At 41.6% G+C, this 23,187-nt stretch overlaps 1 pseudogene; it reads left to right on the top strand.

Annotated features, from left to right (window-relative positions):
• The first annotated feature begins 13,609 nt into the window (after positions 1–13,609).
• The window catches only part of LOC148131079 (uncharacterized), a 264,949-nt pseudogene continuing 255,371 nt past the window's right edge, over positions 13,610–23,187 (top strand).

Here is a 23,187-nt window from a genome sequence, read left to right on the forward strand (position 1 = left end):
AAATTTTGGGCTCAATTGTGGTCACAAGTCAAGGACTACCGGTATCTGATTTATCCCACTGTCCCTACTCACCCAAGTCATCATTTAACCAAACCCTTGGTGGAACAAGATAGCAAACTTCTGTTGGGGCAGACAGATTCAATCAGCAACCCTATTCAAGAGTACTTCATCTCAAATTTAACTATAATAAAATTTGGGCAATAATCCCAGAGAGATTGCACTTCTCTTCAGGTGAAACATTCTGGCAGGTTATGATTCTTCTAACACATAAAGTCACTTACTCCATTAATGTAATAATCAATCCTATTAAGAAAGACCAATTTTGCAAGAATCTGTTATTAACAGCTGGATTCTGAAAGATCCTTCTTTCCCTGCAGCGGGACGGATTTTCATAATTGCCAAATTATTAGAGGAAACAGAAGATTGAAATACTCTAGTGCTCCAGAAGAGGGCATCCTTAACCATTATCAAAATGTACTGCAGCAATAAAGAGGATAATACTGTACTCCAAGAACATGTGGAGGACAACCTTATTCTATGCAAATAAATAAATAAGTAAAAATAAATGGTAGAACAAAAGATATTGATTGTGTCAATTAATAAACAACTAGGGTGTAAAACATGAGGTCAAATTAAATGAGCAATTTGGAAGGAGTTCAGGATCTTAACCCCCTATTCGCTCTCTCTAAGCTTTTTAAGTCCTCTTCTCTTTTAGTGTCACTGAACTGAATTCAGCTCCTGATGAGCCTGTGCATAGAAGCTCTTTCCTTCCTCAACCTCTTCTGATGCAGAAAAGGATCAAAAAGAAAGCTCAGACTGCCCAAGGAGCTGCTGACATAGTTCTACAAAGAAATTATTGAGTCTGTCATTTGCACCTCTGTAACTGTCTGGTTTGGCACAGACTTCAACGGATAGTTAGGGCCAGGAGTGGGTTTCTACCGGCTCTGTCCATCTCTGTAGAACCGGTAGCTCTGAAGAGCAGCAGACATAAAACCAGTTCTATGTCCGCTGATGTTTTTGCCCACCCACACACACACCTGGGCTCTTCCCTGATCTTTATTTCCTGATTTTTTCAACTTCAGCTGCCGAACGAGGCACAGCTGCAGTTAAAAAAGCAGGAAAAGAGGGCTGTTTCAAAGGCTGCTTCTCTGCAGGCAGCGTGCTGATGACGATTTACAGGCATGCAGCATGCAGGGAAGCACATCATAAATCACCAACTGTCGTAAATCCCGAACCGGTAGTTAACCCTGTCGTATTCCACCCCTGGTTAGGGCTGCAGAAAAAATAATTGCAACCAGCCTGCCTTCCATAGAGAACCTGTATATTGCATGAGCCAGAAAGAGGTCTGTGAAAATATTTACAGGCCTCTCATAACTTGGACACAAACTGTTTAAACTTCTTCCCTCAAGACGACACTATAGGGCAATGCACACCAAAACAACTAGACACAAGGACATTTTTCCCCATGCTCTCACTCTGCACAACATTGTCTTATGCCTTGAGATGTTGAACCACTTAGTAGGGCTGTATTACTGTTATCCTTCACATCTTTCCTATTGCCTATTTCTGTAGCTTATGACTATAACTTTGTTGTTTGTATCTTATGATTTATGTTGATTGCTTTTATTAATATCTTTTTATGATTTATGTTGATTGCTTATTTAGTATCCTATGACTATCTTGTATCTTAAGATTCATGATTATTGTATTTTATGATTATGATCATAATTTATCACATTGTTTGTATGTATACTGAGATGTTATGCACCAAAGACAAATTCCTTGTGTGTCCAACCACACTTGACCAATAAAGAATTCTATTCTATTCTATTCTATTCTATTCTATTCTATTCTATTCTATTCTACTCTACTCTACTCTACTCTACTCTACTCTACTCTATTCTTATCCTATCCTATCCTATCCTATCCTATCCTTCTATCTTGGCTTGCAGATGAACTGCAGGTCATCTTCCCATTCTCATGCTTCCCTTTTGCCATTAAAATCCAATTCCTTCAATCCTTCCTTCCTGTAAGACTAGGGCAATTCTCCAAGAATTTGGTGTCACACTGCTGTTCAGCTCTGCTCCATTTTTAAATTGTTCTTCTTTAGCTGTGTACGTACAACACATAGCATGGAGCCACGATATTTGCAGGACCTGCTACCATCAAAATGCATCTGGCTATCCCCCAAAACTCAATGAGAAAGAGATGCCTTGAGTCAAGGTGCTGGATGAGCCTCTTTTGTAATGGTTGGAAATACGATTTGTTTCTAAACAAATGCATATGTATAGAATAAGTGGTACCTGGACCAGCAGCAGAGGAATCTATGTGTCCTAGTGGACCACAACTGAAATATGAGCCAGCAGTGTGCTGCAGCTACCAAAAAGGCAAAAGGATCAGTATCAATAACACATGAAATGCTAGTACCACTTTATACTGCACAGCTGGTAAGAAAACATCCAGTTTGGGTATAAAAAAGATCTTCAGGCTTTAGATAGAAGGCAGAGAAGAGCAACAAACACAATTAAGGGACTGAAAGCTAAACCATATGACGAATAGTTGTGGGGACTACAGTAAATATGTCTCGTCTAACAAAGAGAAGGATTAGGGGAGACATGATAGCAATCTTCCAGTATTTGAGGGGGCTGTCAAAGAGAAGAAGGAATCAATCTATTCTCCAAAGCACTTGAAGGCAGGACAAGAAGCAATGGATGGAAACTTTGTAAACAGCAATGGATCAAGCCCAGTACTTCCTAGCCAAAACACAGACAACTACAATGATCTAATATATATCAATTTTACACAAGACATTGTTGAAAAAGCACTGCGCAATCTAAAACCATCCCTATTTATTGGACCGGATGGAATATGTATCTACTTCTTAAAAAAGCTACCCACTGCCATAGCCGAACCTCTAAGCATAATCTTTGAAAAATCTTTCAGGACCAGCTCCTTGCCAAAACTATGGTCACAAGCCACAGTCATCCCCATCTTCAAAAAGGGAGACCCCAGCCTAGTTGAAAATTATGCTGCTGCATCACCTGTAAAGTCATGGAATCAATTATTAACCAATCCATCATCCTCCACTTAGAGACAAACAACCTACTCTCCAATAAACAATTTGGTTTCAGGAAAATACTATCCTGTAATCTGCAACTCTTACACTGCAAAAACATATGGACTACACAACTCGATCAGGGCAAAGCAATAGACACAATCTACATAGACTTCTGTAAAAGCCTTTGATTCAGTGGTACACGACAAACTAAACCTAAAATCTTATGGTATCTCTGGACAACTGCATAACTGGATAGAAGCATTCCTGTCAAACAGACAACAAATGGTCAAAATAGGGAGCGTCCTATCAAATTCTGTACCTGTCAACAGTGGTGTCCCCCAGGGCAGTGTTCTAGGACCAACTCTTTTCATACTCTACATAAATGACCTCTGTGATCATATCAAGAGCAACTGTGTTCTCTTCGCTGATGATGTCAAGCTATTCAACACCACAGACAATATGCTACTCTTCAAAAAGATCTTGACTATGTATCAGAATGGTCAATCAAATGGCAACTTCAAATCTCAACAAATAAATGCTCTGTCTTACATATTGGCACAAAAAAATCAGAAAATAAAATACAAGCTGAATAGTCAATAACTTGTTGAGGATCCAAACTTTGTCAAGGACCTTGGAATACTCATCTCAAATGATCTAAGTGCTAGAGCCCACTGTAACTACATAGCCAAAAAGGCATTAGGAGTTGTTAATCTAATCCTACGTAGCTTCATCTCTGGTAATATCACACTACTAACTAGAGCATACAAAACATTTGCTAGACCTATACTTGAATACAGCTCATCAGTCTGGAACCCATATCATGTATCTGATATTAACACAATTGAAAAAGTCCAGAAATATCTCACAAGAAGAGTTCTCCGCTCCTCTACTCATTGAAGAATACCTTATGCCACCAGACTTGAAACTTAGACCTAGAAAACCTAGAACTACGCCACCTCCGGTCCGATCTAAATATAGTATATAAAATCATACATTGCAATGTCCTACCTGCAAATGAATACTTCAGCTTCAACCATAACAATACAAGAGCACACAATAGATACAAACTCAAGGTTAACCGCACCAAACTTGACTGCAGAAAATACGACTTCAGCAACAGAGTGGTCAATGTTTGGAACACTCTACCTGACTCTGTAGTTTCTTCCCCAAACCCCAAAAACTTTAACCTTAGACTGTCTACTATTGACCTCACCCCCTTCCTAAGAGGCCTGTAGGGGGCGTGCATAAGCACACCAATCGTGCCTACCGTCCCTGTCCTATTGTTTTTTTATTTTTCTTTTAAGTATCTATCTCATGTATTCAAAACTATATTAATTCTTATACCTGTATTTGTAAGCAATTGACAAATCAAATCAAATGTAAAAAATGTAAATGTAACTAATCAAAGAGGGATCCAACCTAGAATTAAGGAGAAATTTCTTCACAGTGAGAACAATTAGTCCGTGGAACATCTTGTTTTCAGAAGTTTTGGATGCTCCAACACTGTAGGTTTTACAGAAGAGATTGGACAGCCATTTGTCTGGAATGATAGAATAGAATAGAATAGAATAGAATAGAATAGAATAGAATAGAATAGAATAGAATAGAATAGAATAGAATAGAATAGAATAGAATAATAATATGCAATGCAATAGAGTAGAGTAGAGTAGAGTAGAGTAGAGTAGAGTAGAGTAGGATAGGATAGGATAGGATAGGATAGGATAGAATAGAATTTTTTATTGGCCAAATGTGATTGGACACACAAGGAATTTGTCTTGGTGTAAATACTCTCAGTATCCATAAAAGAAAAAATACACCTACTGCTTGAGCAAAGGGTTGGACTAGAAATCCTCCAAGGTCCCTTCCAACTCCATTATTCTATGTTCTGGTTTTGTTCAGGTGCTTTTGTTTTGTTTTCTATTTAAATCCATCTCAATGCCCACAGTCATACAGATCCACTGAATAAGCACATTGGATTCAAGTACAGCACTCAATTAACCCATTATCTGGCTTCAGACAATACAATGAACCATAAAGTGATCAAACAAATGGGTTAACACAACATGCCAGCCAGGAGGAAAAAAAAGCAAACCCCAATATGTGTCAGCTTTGGAAGCCATACTGAGATTCGATGCTTCTACACTGCCACCAGCCTGAGAAAGTGGGAGGGGGTGGTGGATTACATTGAGTAGCCCTACGTAGACAAAATAAAGTACTTTTGTTTGTTCAAAGTCATTGAGTATGGCGCAGGATGAAATTAGGATCTTACTTTTGGATGGATCGTGATTGGGCCATGTGATGTGATGACGGCCAAGCGGGGGGATGGATTTGTAGTTTGAGAAATTGTAGGAAGCCCGGAAAATTTCAGATTCAGGATTCCACACATGTGCCAGTTACTAACCTAATAAAGGTACTTTTAAGATATGTTTGTCTCGGAGTTACTGATTGGAATGGAGGTTGCTGGAACACTGACAATATGAACAATAATTCAGCTTAACAAGTGGGTGGTGTGAACACAGCTTTTGTGATATTCTTAAACTGTCATGGAAAAATTGGAGAAATGCTGGTCTGAAATAAATAAATTAGACAGATGGTACTTTGTACTTTTGGTTTAATTATGGTTTAATTGGGTTTAATATCATGTTCTAATGACTGATGACTCTAATTTGGAATGAGAAGGACTAAAACCAAGGTATCCCATCAATTTTCAGCTGCAGAAAAATAAAGCAAGTGTATTCATGGCTGCCTCTCAGAAATTGTTCCACCCCATCCATTCATAGATATGATATCTTAGTGGCAATATTTTATTTATTTTCATTTATTAATTAGATTAGTGTGCCACCCTTCACATCTAGAGGCAACTTTGATATTCACACAGCATACTTAACCAGGTCAGATAAGTCCATACCAGCCACACTGATGGTTGTGGCTTATCATATTGAAGGAATTGCAGGAGTTTGGTATGTATGTCTAGTTTAATGAAAAGAAGGACTAGGGGAGACATGACAGTGGTGTTCCAGTATTTGAGGGGCTGCCACAGAGAGGAATGGGGGTCAAGCTATTTTCCAAAGCACCTGAAGGCTAATCTAGAGAAAAGAAGGACTAGAGGTGACATGATGGCAGTGTTCTAGTATTTGAGAAGTTGCCATGAAGAGGAGGCGGGTCAACTTATTCTCCAAAACACCTGAAGGCAGGACAAGAAGCAGCTGACGGAAACTCATCAAGGAGAGAAGCAACCTAGAACTCAGGAGAAAGTTCCTAACAGCGAAGACAATTAACCAGTGGAACAACTTGTTTTCACAAATTGTGGGTGTTTCATCCCTAAAGAAAAGACTGGAATGGCCACTTGTCTGAAATGGTATAGGCAGGTGTGGGATTCTACTGGTTTGGACCAGTTCTATAGAACCGGTTGTTACAATTCTGCACAGTTCGGAGAACCGGAAAATCGCACCACAGGGCTGAGAGTAGAGCTGAACCTTCCTGAGGACTGAAGCTTCTATTTTTCAGTGCAGACTCAGGCAGCAGATTGCAGAAAGGTAGATCTGCGAGTGACTCTGTGATTCTGCAAGCAACTCAATCTGCCTGCCTGCTTTGCCTCATTTGGGGTAAAAGTTGCTTTTTTAAAATAAAAAAAATAATATTTTACACAAACACTTACAATATTTACATACAAGCCCTACCCAGCCAGTCACATAACCACCAAGCCACGCCCAGTCAGCAAGCCATGCCCACCCAGTCGCATGACCACCAAGCCACACCCACAAATTAGGGCACGCCCACGGAACCAGTTGTTAAGAAATTTGAATCTCACTCCTGGGTATAGGGGCTCCTGCTTGAGCAGGGGAATGGACTAGAAGACCTCCAAGGTCCCTTTCAGCTCTATTCTGATTGAAGAAACAGTGGATGGTAACTAATCAAGAAGAGAACCAAACTACAAATAAGGAGAAAATTGTTGACAATGAGAACTATAAGCCAGTGGAACTGCTTGCCTCCAGAGGTTGGGGGTGCTCCATCATTTAAGAAAAGATTGGATAGCCATTTGTCCAGAATAGTGTAGGATCTCCTGCTTGAGCATAGGGTTGGACTATTAGACCTCCGAGGTGCCTTCCAACTCTCTTATTCGGAATTCCTGTTCATATGGATTGCTTATAATTCACTGCCCTGTGCAAGAAATCTCACAGGATGGGGTTACTTCACTGAGCATGTTGGAGCTTCTCCAATATGTTACTACGCCCACAAGGTTGTAGATTAAATACAACAATAACAGCTGGTAGCTTCCTTCCAGAAGCCACTGGAAGAGTGCAAGTAATTTAGACAAAAACAACTTTACATTTTCACTTCTCTGTCTTTTTAACCCGCTTCCCCAATCTTTATTTCATGAGCCATTAGTCAAATGCAAAATCAAGGGTGGGGGGCTACTTCATGTAAACACCCCCCCCCTTTGATTTTACTGGTAATTTAACATTTCTATTAAGGGAAACAAATCTTCCAAACTTGTTAGAAGCCCAGTTTAGAGTAATCAGATTGGGAAGCTGTTAGTGAGGATGGGAGAGCCACTTCATTATTTTTAAAATTTATTTATTATTATTTAAATAATTTATTTTCAGACATTTGTCTGAAATGGTATATAACAGTAGCAATAGCAATCACACTTAGACTTATATACCTCTTTATAGTGCTTTGCAGCCCTTTCTAAGCGGTTTACAGAGTCAGCCTATTGCCCCCAACAATCTGGGTCCTCATTTTACCCACCTCAGAAGGATGGAAGGCTGAGTCAACCTTGAGCCTGGCGGGATTTGATCTGTCAAATTGCAGGCAGCTGGCAGGCAGCAGAAGTAGCCTGCAGTAGTACAGCACTCTAACCACTACGCCACCAAGGCTCTTAGAATGGTTAGTATAGAATGGATTATAGTTAAAATAGCTAACCCAATTCACCCTCTCTCAGCTCTTTGCCCTTATCCCTTGACCCTTGGCCAACTGGAAGGTTTTACACCAGACTTGAACCAGACTGGGTGGGAATGATGGGCTATGGCATCCAACACAGCTGGATAATGTTGGGGTAGGCTGCATCAAGCCCAACAAATCATGTGCTATAGTTCAAGTAAGATAGAACATAGAACAAGGGGGGCAGGAAGGGATCTCAGAGGTCTTCTAGACAAACCCTCTGCTCAAGGCAGGAGAACTTACACCATCCCAGTCAAAAGGGTATGTAGTCTATTTTTGAAAATCTTCAACAATGGAGCACCCATAACTCCAGGAGGCAAGCTATTCCATTGATGGATTGTTCCCACTGTCAATAAAATTCTTCCTTACTCTATTTCTAAGTTGGATCTCTCTTTAATAGCCTTCCTCTTATCGCAGTAACATAAATACAGGTAGCCCTTGAGTTATGACTACAAGTGACCCCAAAATTTATGTTGTTAAGTGAAACATTTGTTAAGTGAGTTTGATCCCATTTTACAACTTTTCTTGCCACAGTTGTTAAGTGAATCATTGCATTGGTTAAGTCAGGAATGCGGTTGCTAAGTGAACCTGGATTTTCCCATTGACTTTGACCCACTGACCATCTCAGTTGCATTTCTGGATGGACAGAAAAACAGAGTTGGAAGGGAACTTGGGAGGTTGTCAACTCATAAAACATTTTGTATAAACGTTTTTATAGTTGACAACAGAAAGGTGGGGGGAGTTTCAAAGAGCGGACAGCAGGGTGGAATAGAAAGTACATTCCATTCATATTTTCTTTGAAGACTGATTAGATGACTGAAGCTTCTGCCAAGCAAAAATCTAATTGGAGAGCATGATTGATGACTCTTTCTATGGACGTGTTTCATTGGATGACACACCCAGAGGGTTGGGGGTGGGAGCAGGATCAAGGGTGACAATGAATTATCTATCTCAGAGTTGGCTACACCCAGGTAAATGACGGACATAGAATGTTACCTTCAAGTAAATCTTTTTTAGTTTTGGGAGTGTGGCTCAAGGCTCATGATTTAATTGGAGTAACTGCTGGAATCCTGACCGAGGTCTTCTAGTCAACCGCCTGTTCAAACAGGAGACCCAACTCTGTCGCATTGCTGAACTGCACTTTTTCTCAGCATAGATAAGCAGTTAACTTGGCTAATGTGTGTTTTTTTTTTAGTGGAGTTTATATCTGGGCATGTAAGATCCAACCTAGAGGTGTAGTAAGGGGGAAAAAAATTCTGATGATGAGAACAATTAATCCACTGAGTAGCTTGCCTCTTAGAAGTTGTGGGTGTGCCATTGCTGAAGATTTTCACAAATAGACTGGACACCCATTACACTTGGATGGTATTGTCAGCATTCCAGCAAAACCAGATCCCAGGAATAACATGACCTTGACTGAAAAGAAGGTGCTATTATGTCTAACTGCCAACACTCTTAACAATCACCCCCTCCTACTTTCCCAGACACGGGAATGTGGCAGCATGGAGGTTTCTGATTTTAATATGGTTTCTAAAACTGACAGGTATAAGATCTCCTGCCTTGATGAGGGGGCTTGACTAGAAGACCTTTGAGGTCCCTTCCAGCCACAGGCTTCCTTGTTCCGTGTTCTATCTTATGTGAAGTATAGTGCATGTGTCAACTCTGAAGCTGGCCTGACTGAGGCCATCTTGGAGGCTTCCGTGTTGCCACAATGGTGCTGAGGGATAGGAAGAGGATAGAGATAGCTAGGGTTTTGTAGCCAAAACAAAATAGTTTCCCCTGAGAACCAAGGACATTCCCACCAGTGGGTGAAAAGAGGAGTGAAGTTTCCAAGCAACCGGACAGCACCTTGATTGGATCATGTGACTGATTGGTTGGGAAAGGGGGAATAAACTTTTACTTTTAATTAGGTGAAAATTGTGAGAAGCTTCAGAGTCGGTTTTCACCAGTCTGTTCCAAAATGATACAGCCAATAAACCTGTTCATTGAGTAACTTACTTGCCTAGGAGGTCTGTTTGCTATGGGTGTAATTACTTGGAAACCTGACATCATGATTTGTAAATGTGGGCTTGATGCAGCCTGCCCAACATTGTCCAGTTGTGTCGGATACTATAGCCCATCATTCCCACCCAGTCTGGTTCCAGCCTGGTGTAAGGTCTTCCAGTTTTGTTCCAAAGGCCAAGGGATGAGGTCAAAGGCTTGCAAGAGGAGAGACAGTTTTGGGGAGACAGTTTTAACTACCACCCATTCCAAACAGAAAATCGGTATTTATGTATTTATAGATACCTGGGGCAGAGTTATTGCATTCTGGCTCAGTAAGGTCGGTCATGGCTAATTACTTAGGAGGAAATCTAACTTTAGTCTGGTGTTTCTCTTTCTCATTAATAAGACATGAATATGTAAATGCATCCCGAGAAGATTTTTACCCATGCGCAAATTCCCATGGTTTATTTAGATTTCACTGCAAGATGTAAACACTGGAGGTGTTAAGGCGTCATTCGTAATCCTTCTCTGGAGAACGAGGGGCTCCAGCTTCATGGCAAATGAGTTAGGTTTGTCTGTTAGGAGAATTTGATGGTATTGGAGCAATGTGGAGAGCAGAAAAACTGTTTCTGAAAAGCAACCAGTCTGGACTACCCTGAAATTTGAATTAAGAGTTGAAATTATATGTTCTACACTCCATTTTCCACCTGTTCCCCCAACATGCTTAAACAGGCCACATATTTCAAGAAAGGATAGTTCTATTGTCCCATTTCAGAAAGGGCCTTGCGCTTTATTTTTCTTTCTTTCTTTCTTTCTTTCTTTCTTTCTTTCTTTCTTTCTTTCTTTCTTTCTTTCTTTCTTTCTTTCTTTCTTTCTTTCTTTCTTTCTTTCTCCTTCCTTCCTTCCTTCCTCCTGGTTCTTTCTTTCTTTTTCCTGGTTTGTCTTTCTTTCTTTCTTTGTCTTTTTTCTTTTTCTTTCTTTCTTCTTTCTCCTAGTTCTTTCCTCCCCTCCCTCCCTCCCTCTTTCTTTCTTTCTTTCTTTCTTTCTTTCTTTCTTTCTTTCTTTCTTTCTTTCTTTCTTTCTTTCTTTCTTTCTTTCTTTCTTCTTTCTTTTCCTTCTTCCTTCCTTCTTCCTTCCTTTTTTTTTTTTCCCTCCGTCCCCCTCCCTCCCTCCTTTATTTCCTTAATCTGATTTATGTAGCCACCACATATATGATTCTGGTCAGCTTTCAATAAAATAGATGAAAACAAATAAATACAGAATAAAAAGTAAAAAAAAAACACCACATTTACAATTCTAGGGAGTTTATCCATATGCTATCCTTTCCATATTACGGTTGTTCCATTTCCCATATGTGAAAAATAATCTCAGGGATCAAGGATCACATATGGGAGGTGAAACCCACTTAGATATGGACAATACTTCCCACCTTACTTCTGAGAAGGATCCCTGGCAATCACTCTCAGAACAAATCTTTCTCTCTGCATTTGTGTATCTGCGTTTGTGTGTATATGTGTTTATGTGTGGTGTAGTATGTCTTCCCCCAAATCAATAAAAAGGGCACGAAGATTTGCCCTCCCCAACTCCCATTTATATTAAGCACTGATGAATGAAGACAGGCCAGATGTCTTGATTTGCATTTACTCAAATTAGACGATTAAATGTTTTTATTGTTTTAATGGTTTTTACCATTTTTACTATTTTAAGGTGTTTGGGAGAGTTTAATTGTAGAGTGTTTTTGAACTGTTTGTTGAGATGGGTGGTTATAGAAATCAAAGGAATGAATGAATGAATAAATAAATAAATAAATAAAAAAGATGTTGAGACGCTAGAAAAAGTACAGAGAAGAGCAACCAGGATGAATAGGGGACCAGAGAGTAAAACATATGAACAATAGTTACAGGAACTGGGCTTGGCTAGTCTAGTAAAGAGAAGGACCAGGGGAGACATGATAGCAGTGTTCTAATATTTGAGGGGCTGCCACAGAGAGGAGGAAGGGGTCAAGCTATTTTCTAAAGCACCCGAAGGTCAGACAAGGAAAAATGGATGGAAACTGATCAAGGAGAGATTCAACCTGGAAATAAGGAGAAACTTTCTGACAGTGAGAACAATCAACCAATGGAACAGAAGTTGCCTTTGGAAGTTGTGGGAGCGTCATCACTTGAGACTTTCAAGAAGAGATTGGACTGCCATTTGTCAGAAATGGTGTAAGGTCTCCTACTTGGGTGGGGTGTGTGTGGATTAGATGACATATAAGATCACTTCCAATTCTGATTATCTGTTATCTGAATGAATGAATGAATGAATGAATGAATGAATGAATGAATGAATCAGTGGTGGTTTTCTACTGGTTCAGCCTGGTTCTGTCGAGCTGGTAGTGGCGATGAGCAGCAGAGACCAAACTGGTTCTCTCCACCACTCTGCTGTTGGGCCCACCTGCCCACCTGGGCTCCCAAACTCACCTTTATCCCCTGCTTTTGAATTGCAGCTGCTTTGCACGGCACAGCAGAGTGCTGCGTGGCAGCTGCTGAAGCGACCGGGAGAGACCAGGCTTGCAGGAGGTGAGTTGGAACGCCTCTGCGCCTGCGCAAAGTGCACATTTGGCATGCACACACATAACAAAGTGTGTGCATGCGTGCAAAGCACGCCCACAAAGCCACGCCCACCGAACCGGTGGTAGACAATCTTGAACCACACCACTGGAATGAATGAATGAATGAATGAATGAATGAATGAATGAAATCCCTAAGGAACAAGAAAGAACTGGTCCCTATTCAGCCAGCTGCTGATTATTTCAAATATTTGCATGGATCATCACGTTTTCCATGTTCCTGGTTTTTTCTCCACCCAGAGCCGAGTCACTTGATAAGACAGAGCATTTTTTTGCTCATTAATATCAGCCATCTGGAAGGCTGAAACAAGCATTTCATTGTTAATTCAAGAAGCAACCACTCTTGAACTGTTGGAAGTTGGAAAACAACAAACCTTCGGTGGGCTTTGATGGCAGGTTAAACACATTGGCTTTTGTGACAAAAATAATCTATTCCATGGGGATGTGAAAGGAGGGTCACGAACTAATACGGAGATGGGACCTGTCTGACAGCTTCTCATTGAAAGATTCCAAAAACACTTAGCTGCATTCACAAGGTGTCATTGGGAGGGGTAAAAAAAATCCATATTGCAATGTAGTTAAAACTTGAGCTGTTTTGCTTACCAAGTATGGCTGGTGGACCTTAGAGCCCGAACACTAAATTTCACCCAGGGTAGAGACATTTTCAGAAGGATCAATTTTTTAAAATTTATTTTTTATTTTTTATTTATTTTGTCAAGCATGCATTTGATAATATATATAAGTATAAACATGATTATTAATACATGAAATGGATAAGAATAAAAGGGGACATTAGGACAGGGATGGTAGGCATGCACGCCCCTTACAGACCTCTTAGGAACGGGGTGAGATCAACAGTAGACAGTCTGAGGTTAACGTTTTTGGGGTTAGTGGAGGAAACCACAGAGTCAGGTAGAAAATAATAATAATAATAATAATAATAATAATAATAATAATAATAATAATAATAATAATAATAATAATAATAAGTAATTGAGAAGTGAATTGAAAATTGGAAAAGCAAAGCTATGCATGGCCAATACCTGAAAAGTATTGAAGGCAAAGCTAACCAAAACCTTACTTGGAACTGGCTAAAATCAGGAATACTGAAAAAGGAAACTGAGGGCTTTATTTTGGCTGCTCAAGAACAAGCCTTAGCCACAAATTACATGAAGGCAAAGACTCAGCCTGTCACCACCAACAGCAAATGCCGCCTCTGTAATGAGAAAGATGAAACAGTTGACTATTTAATCAGTGGATACAGCAAAATTTCACACACTGACTACTTAGAACGCCATAACCAAGTTGCTAAAATCATTCACTGGAAACTATGCCAAAAGTTTGGATTTGAACATAGTAACAACTACTGGGAACATCAGGTTGAGAAGGTTCTGGAGAATGAAAAAGTCAAGATCTTGTGGGACTTCAGAATTCAGACAGACAGGCATTTGGCCCACAATACACCGGACATAACAATAGTTGAAAAGAAAAAGGGTTGGTTTATTGACATTGCAGTACCTGGTGATGCACGAATTGTATACATGCAGCAAGAAAAAATCACAAAGTATCGGGACTTACAAATTGAAGTTGAGCGAATGTTATCCCAATTGTAATTGGAACCCTTGGAGCAATACTGAAAGGGCTGCCTAGCAATTTGGAAATTCTGAATTTATCAGACTTGAAGACCCTGATTCTACAAAAGAAACCACCCTACTTGAAACAGCTTATATCCTCCGATGCTACCTGAATAGTTCCTAGGTCCTTGGTTAGGATTCAAGCTGTTGAGTTACCAACCAGCCCCAAAGGCTGTGAATCTCACTAAAGATTAACCAACAATAATAATAGATATTAAAATCCAGATGGCAGTTGCACATCTGGGGCCATCTACTGTTTGACCCCTTTGTAGACATTACTGCACTCAAGCTTGCTTGGTTCTCCTTTGTTCCCCAACAGAAGAGAATATTGGGTTGGATTCTGGACTTCGAGGTGCTCTCTGAATTTGGTTGCTTTCTTGCAGATGTTTCATTAACCGATGAGGTAACATCTTCAGTGCTAGAAAGGAATGGGGTTTGTGGAGACGAGGAGGAAAGGAGGAGGAGGAGGAAGGAAGACAAGGAGGAAGAGGAAGAGAAGGAGGAGGAGGAAGACAAGGAGGAAGAGGAAGAGAAGGAGGAGGAGGAGCAGCAGCAACAGAAGCAGGAGGAAGACTGTGGGGTCCTTGGTACTGTCTGGGCTTGGTTGCTTTCTTGCAGATGTTTCATTCAGTGGTGGTGTATGCTGCTGGTTCACACTGGTTCTAGTGATCCGGTCGTGCAAGTTAGTAGTTGGCCCCACCCACCCACCGCCCTTTCCTGTCCTATATTTCCTTTGTTTGTACCTCAGCTAATAGGCGTGGCAGATTGCCATGCCTCAGCTGTTTTACTCACCAGCGCTGATGCTAAGGTAAGTTTTCATGCTTAAAATTGCCCGTTTTAGGATGCTCCAAGCGCGCGCACCCACAGAACCACTAAGTTACATATGTTGAATTCCACCACTGGTTTTATTAACTAATTAGGTAACATCTTCAGTGCTAGAAGGGAGTGGGGAGTGGAGAGAAAGAGGAGTAAGAGAAGAAGAAGGAGCAGTAGGAGAAAGAGAAGGAGTAGGAATTGAAGGAGGAGAAGGGTGATTGTGGGGTCCATGGTGCTCTCTGCAGATGTTTCATTAACCCATTAGGTAATAACTTCAGTGCTAGAAGGGAGTGGGGTTTGTGTAGAGGAGGAGGAGGACTGTGGGGTCCTTGGTACTGTCTGAGTTTGGTTGTTTTCTTGCAGATGTTCCATGATCCAACTAGACCAGTGGTCCCCAACCTTTTTTATGTCGCAGCCCGGTACCGGCATCAGCTAGGCGCCGCAGCCCGGTACCGGCATCAGCTGGGCGCCGCCATCTTGTTTTGATGAAAAAGTGCTTCCGGTGAGCTTTTCTGGGTAGAAAGCTCACCGGAAGCACTTTTTCATCAAAACAAGATGGCGGCGCCCAGCAAACCAGCAGCCCGGTAGGATTTGTTCCACGCACCGGTCCCGGTCCGTGGACCGGTGGTTGGGGACCCCTGAACTAGACAATATCTCCAGGGCTAGAAGGGAGTGAGGTTTCTGGAGTAAAGAGGGGGGGAGGAAGAATAGGAGGACAAGAACTTTAGGGTCCTTGGTGCTCTCTGAGTTTGGATTGCTTTCTTGCAGACATTTCATTGTCCAACAAGGCAACATCATCAGTTGCCACACTAGAGATGAAAAATAAGGATGAATCGGAATATTATAAAAAATGGAATAGATTTTACTATTGGTGGGGACAGAAAGGAAGGGTTTAAGATGGAGAAGAGTTGTTAAGAGGACATCTGTGATCTTAAATAATACCAAGAGACTTAAATAATACCAAGAGTGTTGGAAGATGTAAATAATCGATATGGCAATCCACATATTTTGGTGTATTTCTGCACCGATAAAGAAATCAGGATATGCAGCCTTCTGCCACATCACATCAGTGAGAATTGAGCTGGATGCTAGAGTTTCTCTCCCCTAATGCAGCGTTCGCATCTCTTCCTTCCTGTCACAATCTCTAGTGTCAGTCTACAAGCCAACTTTGAGGATCTAGATCAGGGGTCCCCAAACTTGGCAACTTTAAGACTTGTGGATTTCAACTCCCAGAATTCTCCAGCCAGCTATGCTGGCTAGAGAATTCTGGGAGTTGAAATCCGCAAGTCTTAAAGTTGCCAAGTTTGGAGACCTCTGATCTAGACAGTAATGCAAAATGCAGAATACCAGCCAATCTCGGATCTTGATTCTGGGAAACTTGTCAAGACTGACTCAAACTTTCACCTATATTCTGCTTTGTTTGCACCTTGACAAGGAATAGGGTGGTGGTGGATTGGAATGCAAGGGGTGGGGGGAGTGGCATCCAGGCATTTTCAGTTCCCATGAGACATTGGTCCCCCCTCAAGGACACTTGGAGCAAGTGCTCCAGTGTGGCCAGCTGATTCCCATAACAAAATGAACAGAAGGACATAACAGACTGTGGGTGACCCATGGGGAAAAGGGTGAATGAACTAGGCATGCATTTGAGTGGAAAGCCCAGAGCTGGTTTCACTTCTTCTGTATCAATGTGGATTAGAAATATAGAATAGAATAGAGCTGGAAGGGACCTTTGAGGTCTTCTAGTCTAGCCCCCGGCTCAAGCAGGGGAATCTATACTATTTCAGATAAGTGACGGTCTAGAGTCTTCTTAAAAACATTGAGTGGTAGAGCATCCAAAATTTCTGAAGGCAAGCTGTTCCACTGGTTTATTGTCCTCACCGTTAGGATGTTTCTTCTTAATTCCAGATTGCTTCTCTCTTTGGTTAGTTTCCAATCATTGTTTCTTTTCTCTGGTGCTTTGGAGCAGGGGTCCCCAACCGCCGGTCCGCGGACCGGTACAGGGCCAGCGGAACAAGCCTTACCGGGCCGCTGGTTGCTGGGCGCCGCCATCTTTTTTGGTAAAAAGCGCTTCTGGTGAGCTTTTCCGGTAGAAAGCTCACCGAAGCGCTGTTTCGTCATAAAAGATGGCGGCGCTGCAGCTTCGATGAGCTTTTCCGGGTAGAAAGCCATTTCTACCCGAAAAAGCTCACCAGAAGCGCTGCGCGCTCATCTTTTTATGACGAAACAGCGCTTCGATGACGTCACCGGAAGCGCCTTTTCGTCATAAAGATGGCGGCGCCCAGTTGACGCCAACCGGGCCGCGCGCCCAGCTGATGTCGGAACCGGGCCGCGGCGTTGAAAAGGTTGGGGATCCCTGCTTTGGAGAATAGCTTGCTTCTCTCTTCTTTGTGGCAGCTCCTCAAATACTAGAATACTGCTATCATGTCACCCCTAATACTTCTTTTCTTTAGATTAGCCAAACTGAAATCCCGTAGCTGTTCTTTATATGTTTTAGTCTCCAGGCCTTTGATCATCTTAGTTGTTCTTCTCTGAGCCTTTTCCAAAGTTTGAATAGAATAGAACAGAACAGAACAGAACAGAATAGAATAGAATAGAATAGAATAGAATAGAATAGAATAGAATAGAATTCTGTATTAGCCATGTGTGATTGGACACACAAGGAATTTGTCTTGGTGTAAATGCTGTCAGTGTACATAAAAGAAAAGATACATTCATCAAGAGTCAAGAATCATAAGGTACAACACTTAATAATAGTCATAGGGTACAATAAGCCTATTAATATCTTTTTTGTAGTATGGTGACCAAAATTGGTTGCAATATTCCAAATGTGGTCTTACTAGGGTTTTTATAAAGTGGCACTAATACTTCATGTGATCTTGATTCTATGCCCTCGTTTATACAATCCAGGATTGACAGATTTATTCAGCAAAGTTTATACTCTTGGTAACATAATATACCAGATTCGCCAACTGGACAGTCTCTAGCATTCTCTTGTGTGCCATTGTTGAATTCCTTTACAGGTAGTCCTTGTTTTACAATTATTCGTTTATAGTGGCCATTCAGAGTTACAACAGCACCGAGAAAAATGACTTGTTTTTCACACTTACGATCACTGAACCATTCCCCTGCTCACTTGATCAAAATTCAAAGGCTGGGCAATTGGCTCATATTTAGGACATCTACCGTATCTTGGGGTCACATGATCCCCTTTTGCGACCTTCTAAGAAGCAAAGTCAATGGGGATGCCTGATTAACTTAACAACCGTGTTACTAACTTAACAACTGCAGTGCTTCACTTAACAACACCGGCAAGAAAGGGGCAAAAAACTCACTTAACAAGGGTCTTCCTTAACAACAGAAATGTTTGGCTTAATTGTAATTGTTAGGTATACCAGAGGTGGTATTCAGCAGGTTCTGACCAGTTCTGGAGAACCGGTAGCGGAAATGTTGAGCAGTTTGGAGAACCGGCAAATACCACCTCTGACTGGCCCCACCCCCATCTATTCTCTGCCTCCCGAGTCCCAGCTGATTGGCTGGGTCTTCTTTGGTTGCCCTGCACAGGAGAACAGAGCTGGAAAGCAGGTTAGAGAGAAGGGGATTTTGCAGGATCCTTCCTCTGCCACACCTACCAAGCAATGCCCACAGAACCGGTAGTAAAAAAATTTCAATCCCACCACTGTTAGATACTCATCATACAAAAGATAAAGGTTTCAAATCCCTGTTGCTTTTGGTCATTCATTCATTCATTCACTTCCCATCTTTTCTGGTCAATGAGTAGTTTAATAGGTTTTTTTCCCCCGTCTTCTCCATTTTACCTCTTGGAAGATAAACATGATTATGCGCCAGCTCCCTTTTATGTATTTCTAATTATTTTCCACCCCTGTGGTAATGCCAGTAAGGAGGCAGTCGATCCGTGCCGGTTCCAGCTTCTCATTCATCACAGCATTTGCTCTGCTTAGTTAGAGCTTTGTAATTTCTTTCACCTTATAATTTGAAATAATTCAGGATAGATGGGATCTGAATGGGAGAGAAAATCAGTAAAGATTGTCATTGGATTAGGAGGGCAGCCAAGGAGCCCCTCAATTTTCTTAACAATGGATGGCTGCAGGAAGAGAAACTGCCACTAATTTAGCAGTTGAAATATGGGAAATTAAAGACTTTAATTAGGAGGCATTGTAAAGGTCTTTCGAAGGGAAGCGTTCTAGAACAGGGGTCTCCTACTTTGACCACTTTAAGACTTGTGGACTTCAGCTTTGCTGGCTGAGGAATTCTGGGAGTTGAAGTCCACAAACTGGCCAAGGTTGGAGACCCCTATTCTAGAAAGATCTTGGATTCATATCCTCAAGGGGTCAACATATTTTGCCAGTTGCTCCCCCAGGTTTGGTTAAAGGGCTGGCCTAAAATCCAGGAGACTGTGAGTACTAGTCCCGCCTTAGCCATGAAAGCCGGTTGGGTGACTTTAGGCCAATCACCAGGAGACTGTGATTTCTAGTTCCATCCCAGGCATGAAAGCCACCTGGTTGACTTTGGGCCAAACACTTTCTCTCAGCCCAACTCACCTCACAGAGTTGCTGTGGGGAAAATAGGAGGAGGAAGGAGTATTATATATCTTTGTTGTAATAAGAGTAAGGACAAAAAATTGATTAAAAAATCTATCATGAAAGATGAGATGTTGCCCATTCCCACAACTAACAGATAACAGATAATCAGAGTTGGAAGGGACCTTGTAGGTCATCTCATCCAATCCCCTACCCAAGCAGGAGACCCCACACTATTTCTGACAGATGGGAGTCCAATCTCTTCTTCAAAGTCTCAAGTGATGACGCTCCCATAACTTCCGAGGGCAACTTCTGTTCCATTGGTTGATTGTTCTCACTGTCAGGAAGTTTCTCCTGAATTTCATGGATTAAGCATTTGAAAGATGAGGAATCTAAAGCCGGATCCCATGCCTACTTTTAATGTGATAAATCACATCCCATGTTCCAAGTGTAAATTGGACTTAACTCCAGATAGGTATGCAATTGCCCCCATGTGATGTGGTCCTAGGAATGAGACTCCGCAATAAATCTCACTGGCTGCTTTTGCACAACGCAATTAATCCACTGATTGAAAGGTAACAGCGTGTATTTGCTCAACAAGCTAAACTCAGTTACTGCAAATTGGATTTAGATTTTTTTTTTTAAAAAAAAATGGCTTAGCTTCTGATAGAGATCCAGCAGGTTGGATTAATTTATGGTTCAGTGTATTGTGTGAATTTGCTATCCAGAGTAACCAGATGAAGACAGTCCTTATACCCTGTGAGTTTCGATAAGAAATTGGCATCCTCATTGTGATTGTCCCAAAGGTGCTTTTTCAAATGGTAGCTGGGCTTTGTTTCCCCTTGAAGATGCTTTGCTTCTCTTCCAAGAAGTTCAGAAGTGAAGAAGCTCCTTGGATGAGAAGCGAAACGTCTTCAAGGAAAAAACAAAGGAAGTCCAGTTGCCTTTTGAAAAAAGCACTTTTGGGACAATCATGACCTGGAGGACTGAAAATCTCCATAGACATTCCTCATGTGATTGTTGCACTTTTGACAGGACTCAGACATGAACATGCAGTAATAAGTTACAGGTGCAGCAGCTTCTGGTGTTTATCCCAAAGGTGCTTTTTTTTTTTTTTCAAGAGGCAACTGGACTTTCTGCTTTTTCTTTGAAGAAGTTTCACTTTTTATCCAAGAAGCTTCTTCAGTTCTGAATGGATGGTGGGGAATGGAAGGATTTATACTTCTTGCAGACAGCTGGTCATTTGCATTCTTTTTATAGAGTTGTTGAGGCCACTTGGAGGTTCATCTGTGTCCTCAGGGTCCCCTGAGTGGTGCCAATGGGTGTGGAGCCTTCTGTGAGTTCCTGAAAGGACTGTGTTATAGATTGGAGAAATATGATGTCTTATTACTCCCCCTCTGTTGAGGGAGGGCTGTTCAGTTTTGAGATAGATGGCCTCTTGGACCCTCTTTCAAACCAGCGGTCCTCTCTGTCCAAAATGTGGACTTTGCTGTCTTCAAAAGAGTGGCCTTTTGTCTTTTAAATCGAGGTGGACAGCTGAATCTAGTCCTGTAAACTTTTTCCTAATACCCCAAGGTGGAAGGCTAGCCTAGGAAGTCAAAAATTATCCCAACGATAGGAGCAACGACAAAAAAAAAAAAAATGCCTTTATTGTTGACAAGAAAATTAGATCTGTTTATGAAAACATCCAAACTCAAGTTTGGCTCAGGAGAATTTTTTGCTATCTCTAAACAGAGGCCAGAAACCAATGCCATTTCTAGGTAGTCCTTGCCTTATGACCACAATTGAGCCTAAAGGGACCTTGGAGGTCTTCTAGTCCAACCCCCTGCTTAGGCAGAAAACCCTACATAACTTCAGACAAATGGTTATTCCATCTCTTCTTAAAAACTTCCAGTGTTGGAGCATTCACAACCTCTGAAGGCAAGTTTTCCACTGATGTATTGTTCTCACTGTCAGGAAATTTGTCCTAATGTTTAGGTTGCTTCTCTCCTTGATTAGTTTCCATCCGTTGCTTCTTGTCCTGCCTTCTGGTGCTTTGGAGAATAGCTTGACCCCCTCTTCTTTGTGACAGCCCCTGAGATATTGGTCACTTTTTGCAGTACCAGTTGTAACTTTGAATTGTCATTAAATGAATGGTTGTAAGTTGACCATCTGGACACTTGTTACTGAATGATAACTCTTAGCAGCAACCATGATCAACGGTGGGGCACCTGGGAACACATTTAGCTTCAGGTTTTACATGAATTTTTCAAGGAACATTTCTGAGAGATGATTTGTGCCTGAAGAGCCCTCAAAGCATGAAAGACAGTGGCAGTTCTTCCAGACTGATTACTTTATTGTTCCTCGCTTATAGACAGAATCTTGCCAGGACGAAGCAGTCTGCCGTCTACACGAAAAGTATACTCAGGAAACTATTAGGAAGGGCCTGTCTTCCCCTTCTTTCTCTCACACAAACTGTCGGAACTGAGCTGCCGCTTACTCTTCTGGAATGCAGCCCCTCCCTCCTGGAATCCAGACTACATTTCATCACATTAGATGGTGGCAGAAATGCAGCTCAGCTCTTTCCCCGGACAAAATAAATGTGATCCCTTAGTGCACGATCACCTGTCTGTTAAATTTCATAGGAAGGGACCGTTTTTCACAGGGACCCTCCATGCAGATGGGAGAGGAGGGGAGGGGGAGGCTTTGGATGTGCAAAGAAAGCAAAAACCAAACAGTCCAACCCTGTCATCTCTTTTCGGAAGCGAGTCCAACCACATCTGCTCCTAAACAGACAAGTCCATTTATGTTAAGGATACTTCATTAAAAAAAAATTTGGAGGTAAATCTGCCAGAATAGAAACTTGCCCTATAAAGAGAGAAGTAAAATGAATCCCATTAACATCGAGCCTCACATTTCTAGATCATCCCATCCTTGGTATAATTAAATTCAACCCCCACGGAGCACAAGAAATGCCAAAATCTGCCTGTGTATCTGGAACCTACAGGAAACCCCCCTCGACAAATTTATTTGTTTAAAACCCATTGAGGTCTCCTCCTTGATGGCACATGAGATGTTGGAGACAGAGAGAGAGAGAAACAGACAGACAGAGAGAGACAGAGACAGAGACACAGAGAGACAGAGACACAGACAGAGACAGAGAGGGAGGGGGGAGAGAGATGCTAGCTTCTTTGAGGAGATGCTTTTGTACATGCAAGCAAACTCACTCACCCACAGTCAACTTGGAAAATGTTGGATGCCAGATGCTCACAGAGAGAGACAAAGCGACTGGCCAGCCCAGGTCTCAAGATTACAAAGCAAAACAGTGGCATTGTTTAATAGATTGTAATGATGCTAAGCAGAAGAAGCATGTTTTTCAGGAAAAATGCTGACATGCAGGACTGGCTTAGGTAAAGGTGGAAGTAGGGGGAGAAGAAAGGAAAGAAGGAAGGAAGGAAGGAGAAAGTGGGAGGGAGGGAAAGAAGAAAAGAAAGAAAAGGAGAAGGAGGAAGGAAGGAAGGAAGGAAGGAAGGAAGGAAGGAAGGAAGGAAGGAAGGAAGGAAGGAAGGAAGGAAGAGAAGACAGAAAGAAAGAAAGAAAGAAAGAAAGAAAGAAAGAAAGAAA

Source organism: Notechis scutatus, chromosome 3 (assembly GCF_049901735.1).
Source record: "Notechis scutatus isolate UNSWTSFEM ecotype Mainland chromosome 3, rNotScu1.2, whole genome shotgun sequence".
Classification (NCBI taxonomy): Eukaryota; Metazoa; Chordata; class Lepidosauria; order Squamata; family Elapidae; genus Notechis; species Notechis scutatus.